Source organism: Crocodylus porosus, unplaced genomic scaffold, assembly GCF_001723895.1.
Source record: "Crocodylus porosus isolate Cpor-Errol unplaced genomic scaffold, CroPor_comp1, whole genome shotgun sequence".
Classification (NCBI taxonomy): Eukaryota; Metazoa; Chordata; order Crocodylia; family Crocodylidae; genus Crocodylus; species Crocodylus porosus.
In genome coordinates this window covers 19,965,180-19,976,906 of record NW_017728913.1, presented here as the reverse complement: position 1 = coordinate 19,976,906, position 11,727 = coordinate 19,965,180, and the positions used below count along the sequence as shown (strand labels likewise).

Below are 11,727 nucleotides of genomic sequence, written 5' to 3'. Positions count from 1 at the left end.
CCCCACCACCCTTTTTACACTGCTGCTTGCTGTTGAAGCTGGTTCCTTGGGTAGAAAGGAATGCAAGAGCCCAGAACGGAGCTAGAATGAAAGAAAGCAAGAGGCAATACCACACTGTAGCCCAGCGAGGAGGTTCCTCTCCTGTGAGGGGGTTTATACAGAATACATTAACATTATGCATTGATAAATTTGACACCAGGCTTATTCACTCTACAGAATTCACAGAGATGGTCATGGATGGCAGTTCAGAAAGGGCACTGCTTTCTTCAGAGATGTTTGTTGCCATAAATTAACCATTACTTATAATTGCTGTCAATGTATAAGCCTGCTGGGTTATATGAAGGCCTGTAGTTATGTGCCTGTAGGTTTGTATGCTTTTAGTCTATTCAGAATTGGCAGAGGTTGATTTACCAACACAGACTTAACCACAGAAATTTTTCAACAGGTGTTGACATATTCCCATTGTTGGATGGACACTAAATATCTGCTAACGTGTTCAATTTCATGCATCAGTATCTCAAATGACAGATATATTCAAGACTCATTTGGACTCTGCAAATTCAGCATACAAACACAAGTTCTCTACACCTGAAATCTGCTACTTTCTTAAATCTGTATATTTGTGAAGGAGATTAGTGGCAGCTTGGGGTTACTCTGCTCCTCATGCTTTTGAGTGGGAGGCACAAAAGTGTCCAAGATGCTTTATAATCTAAAAGGTAGCTGCTGACTAAAGGATTTCAGGTTCATGTGTATGGAATGTACACATCTTGCACTGGGATCTGTGCAGGCCAGTGCTCTGAGAAAGGGATTTACTTCAGTGTATCTCAATTCCCTGAGATGCCTTTTGTGAATGCAAATCCCGTGTTCGTCTTCAGTGATACAGAGTCTGACCTGAATTCATGGAAGTGCTAGGACTCCACATCAGAAACCCTAAGTTTGGGATGCAGGTGAACAAAGGTACCTTGAAGAACTCCCATTACCATAAGATAAATAACCTCCTTTGTCAAAGGGTAGTTTCATGTAAGTAGTTTGATCCTTCCTTGTCCCTGTGTGTCTAGTTCTGTTCCTTTCTGATAATTAAGAATATGCATTTGTAGATGGAAGGGAATGGATGTCACAGTACAAACTTGGTTCCCTGCTGATAATTTCTTTTTCTCTTGCTGCTTGGAAATATCTGTTCAAGTGGAACAAAATATTAGCTTTATTCCATGGAAATTCAGTGCATGCAAATGAAATCAAGTTTCCTTGAGGCAAAAATCCCCTAACTGAATAAAAGTACCCCCTTGCCAGCTTCTGTGCTTGGTATGGCTTGTCATGCAATGAAGATATGAACTGCAAGACAGGCATTTTAATTTTCAAGCTTGTAATTTTAATTCACACTGAGACTGCTGGGAACAAGGCTGCCAGGAAAATCATGAGTTGCTTCTGATGATTTTGCTTTAAGTAGAGCAGATAGTGGGTCATGACAAATGGAGAACTCCCTCCAGTGGGAGATTTATTGCATGAACTCTACTTGAAACTGTGTTCTTCTCATGACTGTCTCTCCTTGGCAGTAAATGCATTATAAGCTATTAATGTGTGCTGCTCCATTTATCCTCTTACAATAAATTCACAAGCATTTCTTAAAACAAAACTCTCTAAAGCACAATGTGTTTATTCTCACGAAGCTGCACTCTGCAAAAGAAGGTGGAAAAGATCTAAATTGGAAACAAAGGGCTTGGATTCATGAAAGGGCCAAAGGTCAAATAGTTAGACGTAGAAAGCATTTGGACCCATTTAGTATGCATGGGAAGCTGTCCCATCCTCACCTTATACTCTATAGAATATAGCAGCAATGCGGCTGAAGAATGGAAGGACAGCGCCGTGTAAGGTATGAGGGTGGCCCTAGCATACTGCACTCTCAATGAGAGTGGGAGAGCTATGTCAACAGCATGTACTTCCCAAAACAATCTGCATCCTTGGGGAACTTGTTATGATGTGCCTCTTGCAGCATAGGTTGTATTAGATGGTAATGTGCTCCATTTGGCATCCAACAGAAGTGAAATGTCAGGACACATACAGCAAAATAAGGTATTCTGTAAGCATGTTGGGCATATTCCAGCTCTTATCTCTTCTGTAGGTTTCTATACTATTCAAGTAGCAACAGTCTGCAGCATAAGTCCCTGTCATTTTAAATTGGTTTTCCTTATTACATTTTTGTGCTCAGCAAAAGTGATGGCGTGACAGCTCTAGTCATTTAAAATTCTCTCTTTATTTACACAATAAGGCAACAACACTGGAAAATTTCCCACAATGCTCCAACAAGATGCTTCAAACTTTCTGAGTAGTGCCTATCTGTAAAGGAGAGAGGTTAGTTCATGCTCCAGGTCCATTCACTTTTGGTTTTAGTGCTGAAGTACCTTAGCTGCCAATATGATGGTTGTATTTGAAATATAGGTGCTTGTAGGAACTAAAGTTCCACAAAGACTGATGAGTTCTTTTCATAGGGTTAAGCTGGGTGACGGCTGATGTGGCTGGATCTCAAGAAATGCTGCATAGGTGAAAAGTTGCATATCTCATCACTCCTAGCCATCTGTGAGGTATGTAGATCTCTAATTAAAAGGAGATTTCATTCTACTTATTTCATTTTGCATATAGAGGAGCCTTGTGTATTGCAAGGTGAGATAGGGAACCCCTTCCCTTGTTACTAGCTGGAGCAAATGGCAGAAAGCCTGAAAACAAGAGGCAGGAGGTGTGAGTGGCCTGTGTAAACTGAGGCACTGCCTAGCAGTCAGGCTGCTGATGGGGGAATCAGCAGCACCTGAGCCCTGGGAGTGATGAGCTGGGTCAGATGTCTGTAAAGGAGCTGGTTTTGGAGTGATGTAAGTCCAGCCTCTGGACATGGAGGGTGACATTCTGACCCTGGCTGTCACAGGTCAAAGAGCTCCAAACAAAACTGACTTCAGACAATGAGTGTGGCCAGCCATAGGTACCTGAGGGGGCTGGAGAATCAACCCTGTCCTAGGTAGGAGGACTAGAGGATACAGAGACCCGAGGAGGGGTTTATGATTGAGTTGGAACTATTTGGGTTGGTGTTCTGTATTGGAGTTCTACTGGAGCTTTGGATAGTGGCAACAGGGGAGATTTGGAGGCCATGTGACATGGTACTAGGCATGCTGTGCAGAATGAAAGTGATCTAGGCAGGGATATGAAGCCCTGAGGCCTGGGAGCTGACATCCAAGGCAGTGGACCTGGGCTGAGGGCTTGGCCAGACAAAAGGGGATCAAGGCCAGGTTGGCTGAAACCCTGACAAGTGTTTTGCGGCCTAAGGGAGAGGCTGTCCTAAAGGGAAAGCACCCCAAGGGAAGCATGGAGGCCCTAGGACTGAGCCTGGGTGGAGAAGCTTCAGGATGGAGCCAAAACAGGGGGACAGCCACAGAAGCTATTCCCAACCTCCAGGGATAGCCTACCCAATATATTAGCAGTAACATCAAAAGCATGGTAGGTGACTGACTGGAGGCAAGGAGTGGGGGCAGGGAGACCAGCAGGCAAGTCTGACCCTGGTGGGCATCAGGCACCAAGGTTGACCCACGAGCTTGCTACACAACGCAGCTGTCTATTTGTTTCTGCTCACAGACAGATTATCAAATGGAGATACAGTCATACTGTCACAGAGAATGCTACCTCTTCTTGTTTGCCTTTATCTGAAAGATTTCACTGAAAAGTATGTGGCTTGCTTGATGCATATGGGAGAAAAAGTACAGCCAAACAGCTTTTATTTTGTTTTCTCCAATGTACAAAAACAAAACCAAAGTAAAGCTGCCCTCACAGAAGATTGCTGAATTGAAATATTGTATGTATTAGGGCTGGCCAACTCTGGAGATGTCGGGGATTGTGTGCTGCATGGGATTCTAGGGCTAGGGACAGACATTACACACACACCAGTTTAAGTGATCAGAAACTGATTTAAACCTGTAACAGAAAAGAAACTCAGTGCACATAAGCCAGTTTCAAAATAGCCGAAACCGGTTTGAGATAAACCTGGTTGAATGTACTAATAGACTTAATTGATAGAGCTCAAACCAGTTTATGTAATGTCTGTTCTAGACTCCTTCTTGGTTTAAGTTAAGCTTGAGTCCCCCAGCATCCTGGCATGCTCTCTCGGCTGGGCTCTCGGCTGCAGTGGAGCAGGGCTGGCTCTGCCCCCTACTCCTTAGCCAGAGCAGGGACAGGTAGGGTAGGGGCCTGGCCAGATGCTGGCCCTGCAAAGGAGCAGGGAAGAGGTTCATTCCCCCCACTCCTTCCCCTGTCCTGGCAGGATGACTTGCATTTCTCCATAGGCTGCTCCAGTGTCGGTGGCACGGCCAGCCCCGGGCAGAGGCCTGGAGTGAACTGGCAAGGTAGGGAGTTGAATTCCCCCCTCCCTATCCTACAGACCCAAGCTGGGTTCTGCCTAGCACTCCTCCCCTCACTGACACAGTGTCAGGGGCACAGCCACATACTGGCTGGCATGGCCCCATTAGATGCAGGGCAGGGAGGGGAGTTATTCCCTTCTCTACATCCACTGCCCCTGGGGGACCACAGAAGGGTCTGTCCACCCTGATGACCACCACTGCTGCTTGCTCCCTGCACGGGGATGAGCAGCAATAAATTCTCCCCTGCGCCATCTGGCAGACATTGGAGGGAGATGGGGATGGAGATTGAAGTTCCCCTCCCTGCCTCCTCACCTAGGGGGCCCTGCTGGCTGGGCTCTGGCTGCACTCCCACCTTGCCACTCGAGTGGCAAGGAGGCAGGGCTGTGACAGGGCAGCAGCCCCTACCGTAGTGTCTGAGGAGTATGAGTCTCATCCCAGTGGAGGGCCGCAAGCAGGGGTCAGTCCTGCTGTGGATTGAGGTGAGAAGCAGCACTGGGGCTTGGAGGGGGCCATCACCCCCCCAACCACCCCCAGTGCCGCTGCCACTGCTGCTCACCTCGTGCAGTCTGTGGCAGCTTTCTCTGGCTGTGGTGTGGCCTCCCCCCTCTGGGAAGAGGCTCATACTCCAGAACACCGTGACAGGGGCTGCTGTCTCTGTCAGGCTCACTCGCCCCTTGCTACTTCAGTGGCAGGGGTGGGGCCAGAGGCTGGCTGGCAGGGCCCCTTAAGTAAGAGTCAGGGAGGGGGATTATTCCTCCCTCTGCCCCGAGGGGACTGCAGCAGGGTTTGCTCACCCTGATTGCCACCACCGCCACTTGTTCAGATGCTGGAGGTAGGGGAGAAATAATCCCTCTCCTTGTCCTGCTACTTAAGGGACCCTGCTGGCTGACCTCTGTCCCTGGAGTGGTTAGGGGGTGCAACCACTATCACAGTGTCCTGGAGTGTGAGCCTCTTCTGGGGGTGGAGGTTGGGTGGCCTTCTGTGGGTGTGGAAAGCTTCTGCAGACTGCATGAGGTGAACAGCAACAGTGACAGTGCTGGGGAGGGTTTGGGGGGGGGTGATGACCCCCTTCTTGCCCTGGTGCTGCTGCTCACTGTAGTCTGTGGGACCTTTGAGCCCCACTCATGGCCCCCCATCCAGGAAGAGGCTTGTGCTCCCTGGACTAGGAGAGGGGCTGCTGTCCCATCAGAACCCTGCCCCCTTGCTGCTTCAGCGGCAGGGTAGGGGCATGGCCAGAGCCCAGCTGGCAGGGTCTCATAGGCAGGGGGTTTGCTTCTCCCTCTGGCATCTGGTGGAGGGGCAGGAGAGGGCTTATCTTGCTGCTCAGTCCTGGGGGCAGTGGGGGTAGAGGGGGCAGTAACCCTCCTTCCTGCCCCCTTGTCTCAGTGGGCCATGCCAGTTGGTGTTTGGCCATGCCATGGTCCTGCCACTGCAGCAGTGAGGTGGCTTGCAGGGGACCCCAGCTCAGGTCCATGCCAGTGGGACAGGAAGGTGGGAATTGAACCCCTGCCTGGCAAGTTCATTCCAAGATACTGCTGGGGCTGGCCATGACCCCCAGCACAGCTTCCCTGCAACCCAGGGCTACTCTAGTGCCCCCCAGCTCCTGGCCTGAGCCACTTTAGGCATGTGCCTGCATTTTGTGAATGTTCACTTGCAAATTGGTTCAATCTAGGCATGTTAGACTAGCTTAATCAATCAGACTCTGGCTTTTTGAATGTCCATCCCAAGCCCATATGTATGTCCTGAGCCCATATGTGCCCACCATGCCACATCACAAAGGCATTTGCTCTCCCATTGCACCATGCTGCACTGTGTGGACTTCCCCACAAACCACAAGCTCCCTGGTTCCCACAGGGTGAGCTGCCCTGCATCCAGGGGCAGGAGCAGAAGCTCAAAAAGGGAGGGAGGGCCTGGAGACATAGCAACAGCAGCAGCTGGTGCTGTGGTGGGGAGCAGTGTCCAGGTAGGAGTGTGCAGGTGGCAAGTTTAATGCCTTGTGGGCTAGGCCTGTGCAAAGCGGCAGTATTCACCTCAGATTTGGCCAGTTCAGGGGACAGTGATTTGATTCGGTGTTTTGAATCACTGTCCCGAATCAATTAGACTGAATCTGATTCAGAGATTCGCTCGCCACTGAATCTCCGAATCGGCTCCATCCCCCACCCACTCTCCCAGCACCATCAATGGCTGCCCACCCAGTCCCAGCTCCCAGCTCTTTGGCAAATAAAAAGCCTGGCACTCACTGGCTGGTGCCAGGTGATCCCTGTTGCCCCCACTGCCCCATGCTAGGTGGGGGGCTCTGTCACGAGCCCACTGCCTGCTCTCCCAGCCCCAGCTCCTGGCTCTTTAAAAAGAAAAAAAAACCCAAACCCCCTACTCACTGGCTCCTGCCAGGTGGGGGGATGATCCCCAATGCCCCCACTGCCCCATGCTACATGGGGGGGGCTCTGCCACAAGCCTCCAGAAACTCTGATGGCCACTGCACCAGCCGGTGGGTCAAGCCTTTTTTATTTATTTTTTTAATGAGCCAGGAGCTGGGACCTGGCAGGGCAGCCATGGGGTGGGTTGGGCTGGGAGAGTGTGTGAGGGTTGGGGAGGCTGAGAGAGCAGGCAGGGGATGGGTCCCCTCCTCCAGCCCCCTCTCCCCCGCCCCCTACTTAATGGCATGGAGTCCGGGTCCAGCTGCCTGCGGCAGTGAGCGAGGACTGCCTGAATCTCTGAAGCTCTCTGAATCTTTTCCAAATTGATTTGGAAAGTTTTGAATTGGTTCAGACCTTTTAACTGGTCTTCTGATTCGATTAGGATTTGGAGATTCAGCCGCTGAATCAGGCCGAAACTCCTCCAAATTGAATCAGCACCCAAAGCTTCGCACAGCCCTATTGGACAGCCTTGGTTTGTACCATGCTTGTTTTCTGTACAAGCAGAACAAAATACAGAGGAGAAAGGAAAGTGATTCTTTGTAACAGGTAGTGAAAAATATCTGCCCAGTGCTTCACTGCAGTGTAAGGGAGCATACAGGATAAATGCTTCTTAGAAGAATGGGGTTCTTGGCCCCACGTCATGTCATGTATCAACATGTTAGCTCTGGATTAGAACATTTATTTCTAATGTATAAATAATAAAAATGAGTACTGAGAAGGCACTGGGCTCACATTCTTCGATTATCCCCATCACTCAAGCAGCTGCCTTTTTGTCTGAGGTATCCTGCTTCTGAAGGTCTTTTTGATTTGTGAATCTAATTCAATAAAAGTATTCTGCTTTTCTGTCTATATTGAGCATGTTACAAATTACTCAGCTCTCAGCTAATGGAAAGATAATAGCCTTGCTCTGTTATTAGTTGCCAGCCTTCTGTTAAATTTGGAGTTTGAGCAAGATTGGAAGAGGAGGAAAGGACAGAGGCATGGTAACAGGGGTTAATGGTTGAATAAGGCAGGAGGACATTGCTGGAATATTGTATTAGCATAGAAAGTGGGATTTACTCCCATGAGGGTTCAGTGAGTGCCCTGAATGTGAAGTATCTGGAGTACAATCTTTACCTGAGACATGAGAACTAGCCCTCTTGCAGATGCCAAGAGTTACAGTGCATTTTTCATCTGTCAACCCTCATAAAAGGAGATTATGCTAATTCCAAATGGATAAGAAAGTCAACTTCTCATTTCAGGATCCTGATAGCAATGTTTCAGCATTGGTAAAAATCTGACAGGCAAAACATTTTCACACCATTTCTCCCCTAATAAGACAGTGGCAGCAAGTTCAGACCCTGCTAAATACCACATCAGAGTGAAAAGGGCCAGATTGAGTGGCAGAAGGGCATTTTTTTAAACTGAGTCAGTAACTCTGGCTTGCAATGTCTACACATTTTCAAGCTGCTAATCAGAGATTTGACAAATTTCCCTTTTTAACTTTTTACAGCATATGACTTAAAACAAACAAATACTACCTTATTCCCATGCACAACCTTTACCATATTTGCACCCCCCCTCAAACTTTGTTGCCAAGGGTCCTGCTGCATCTTTATCCTTTCCCATAGATGCTGCCTTTACATGGACCATGAGGGGCTGCTGAACTCAAGGAGCACTACAAACCCTTCACAGGAAATGCTGTTTATGTCCATACTCTGAAAAAGGCCAGTTCTCACGGCAACCAGATTTTCCCCACAGACATGCTTATTGTTTTCCCACACTTCCCCCTTCTGTGTAAAAGTTATGTAACCCCAGTGGAGCAGACTGGTTTAAAAAAAATCTAATTGGAATGCAAACTGCACCCACTTTGACACTTAGTTACCTTCCATGCTGTTGAATATTGTTTCACAAATACAGAGAAACCTGTACATGACACAACTCTTTTTGAGCAGTTTCCACAGGAGTGCCTGAAAGGTTCCTCAACTGCATGGGGAACAATCCTTATTAGCCTATCACTGTTGCGAAGTAAGGCATTTGTGACCCCCGCCAAATTTTTTTTTACACAACACAAAATTACCCTGTAGAACTCATTGTCCCATTTTGGAGCTCAAGCATTATATCATCAAGGGCATCAAAGCACTATTTTTCTATCCCACCTTCAGTCCTGAAAGGCCATTGTGGGGGGCGGGGGTGGAAACTGGCCTTTAGAATAATTTGGAGCATAAAAGGCATGGACAGAAGTGACAATTTTTTGCCCGCTCTGGCCCTTGAAAGTGCTCTACAGCTGTGACCAGACAGAAGTGTATAGCTGCAAAACGCTTTAAAAGGGCCAGATCCTGCAAAAATCTGAACCCTTATTTCAGAACGAGCTTGGTTTGAGGTTTTTTTCAGTTGGGGCCTGAGGTAGGGGCTTCAATCCGCCCACCCCACCTCCCATCCACCCTCTAAAATGAGCTTCCCTGTTCCCTTCCCCGCTTCCTATTATGAAAACAGCTCAGAGCCTGGGAGGGAAGACTGGCCATTGCTAGGGGAAACTGGCTGAAGACACATTTCCTAACCTCCCCTCCCCCCTGGACCCAGCAGAGAACTTCTGTTTGGTGTGCAGGATTGTTGTAACTCAGACTGTTGTAACGCAAAGCGTTATGCGTTACAGCAGGGAGCTGTTCTTCTGTCTGTGCCCTTAAAGGACCTGCTTTGCTGATCAGGCTTGACATAGCTTATCATGCTCTGAACCTGCTGCCCAACTACCCCATGATGTCCCTGACTGTAGTATGTGGACAATTCAGTGGCATAGTGATGACTATACCAGGTCTACATCCATAACAAGGGAGTCCTCAGCCACTGCCTTAAAGCAACTTTAGTTCTTTATAAAAATGATAGAAACTTCATGTTGGGAGTAAGATGGGTTTTTTCACAATTTTTTACAACAGCTTTTTACAGTTTTCAGTCATCTGCTAAGAGGAACCAATGATGTGGCCCTAATCAGCAGGACCCACAGGAAAATTATACACTAACTTGTACTATACAGTCATCCTCAGACTGTCAGGCTAAACACTTATAAGTGTATAAGCTCTCAAACATTAGAGCATGGTCCAACAACTGTCTGAAATTAGAAAGGCACTCCCCTTATGGAACAACTATTCATTATGGGATTACTGGCATTTTACTCTGAATCACGGGGCACTGTGTGCGCTTTGAGCAAGGTTATTATACTAGAGAAATCTTTGTTCTGATCCAATATGACAGTTCTAGTCTCCTGATTGTTATTGATCCCAGGACTGGCTGCAGTGCTTTGTATTTTGTAGGAAACGAATCATTTTGTAAGCCCATATGTTACAAAACGGTCTAATAACAATGAGATTACTTTTTATACTGAGAAACTATATAGCATTACCCCAAATTTAGATTATTTTATTTACCTGTGTTATGGTCATGAGGGTCACTGTAGATGGAAGCCAGGGAAAACAAGGAGAAAATGACAAAAGCCAACAAGATGAAAGCTACTTCTAGGTTTGTGAAAGGCAGCTCCATGAACTGTTAATGTTTCACCTAGGATGAAATGTAAACGTTTACATGTTATGTTGTAGGGGAAGAATGTTTTGAACAGAATAGCTTAGTTTTCGATCAGGAGGATACTAGATCCTGGTCAAACTGGTTAAGTGACTTTAGTGGTCAAGGAAACAATATGTTTGCTCACAGAAAGAAGGCAGATCCTGTACTAACCCCATGCAATGTACAGTAAGGAGCCTTTCTCTGTGGCACATTTACAGTTTGGGGGTCAATCTAGAGTAGCAATTTTGAGAGTAGCATTGGAAAAAAGCTCCACATAGCTGAGGTTATTTTATTACAGGAAGGTAATTCTTTGTCCCTCTAAAATAAAACTGAGTTAAGAAAGGAAAATATCATACTAGAAATCTGCAGGAAAATAGGGCAGAAAGAAACAAGCAAGCCTGAGCCTTTCTTCAGGTTCAGAAAGGGTACAGTCAAATTGAAGGTAGTGGCCTAGTCCAGGAACCCTAAAGTCAATGGGAGTTTGGAATGCTGAGTTCATCACGAAATTAGCTGCTACTAGCAATCCACTGTAATAAAAAAGCCAATACATTTCTTTAGTAAGTGCTCAGAAACTACGAAGCAGATGATTAGAAAGAATAAGATAGAAAAAAAGGAAAGTCTCCACTTACTGACTGCAGGGTTTGGTGTGCGTATTCCAAGGATCTCTTGGCCTGAAGTTTTAAAATTGACACATTCTTATAAAATGACTCAGCAGCATGACCTTGAACTAATCACTCTGAGTCAGGAGTATTTAATGCAGTGTGGTTTCCTGATGCTTTTCATTTGCTGCCTTCCACATGCAAGGTACAGTACACATCATAATAGAGGCTCAAGTGGTGAAAGCGCTAAAAAGGTTGCATACTTCAACAAGTGCTTTCCTTACACCTACCTACAGGATAGTAATAACGTTCATGTAAATAGCAGCAACAGAAGGTGGAGAACTGTTGTGTGGGCTTTCAGTACTGAGTACTCTACATTGTAAAATGTTTTGAATTGTAAACTATAGTAAAATATTAACATAGTAAGAAAATAGGATGCAGTTTTATTGCTAAGGAATAGAAGCGAATGTTTAAGCAGTACACAAAATACAACATGATTAAAATGCACAGCTTTGATACAAATATAAGAATTTGTATTTATAAAAGCTTGTTTAAAGTTGAAGAGTATCAAAGCTCTTTACAAACCTTTAGAAGAATGCAGGGGCACAGAAAGGTGAGGGCAAAATACCTGCATGAAATAATAGGGGCCTGATGTCACCGAACTGTTCAGCATCCTATTCCCCTCAGATTAACATGAATTTACACTGCTCTATTTTCTCCTTTTCTAACCCCCAGCTAATGCCGCCTTGTTAGGTTTAAAGCTTTTATTCATGTGTATAATGC

At 46.5% G+C, this 11,727-nt stretch overlaps 1 long non-coding RNA gene across 1 annotated transcript; it reads right to left on the bottom strand.

Annotated features, from left to right (window-relative positions):
* Window positions 1-320: 320 nt before the first annotated feature.
* Window positions 321-11,160, bottom strand: LOC109309816. The gene is made up of 3 exons (XR_002101059.1): window positions 10,975-11,160; window positions 10,213-10,342; window positions 321-1,174 (listed from the first exon to the last, which is right to left on the bottom strand). It is a non-coding gene; the product is annotated as an uncharacterized LOC109309816 (long non-coding RNA).
* Between the last annotated feature and the right edge of the window lie 567 nt (window positions 11,161-11,727).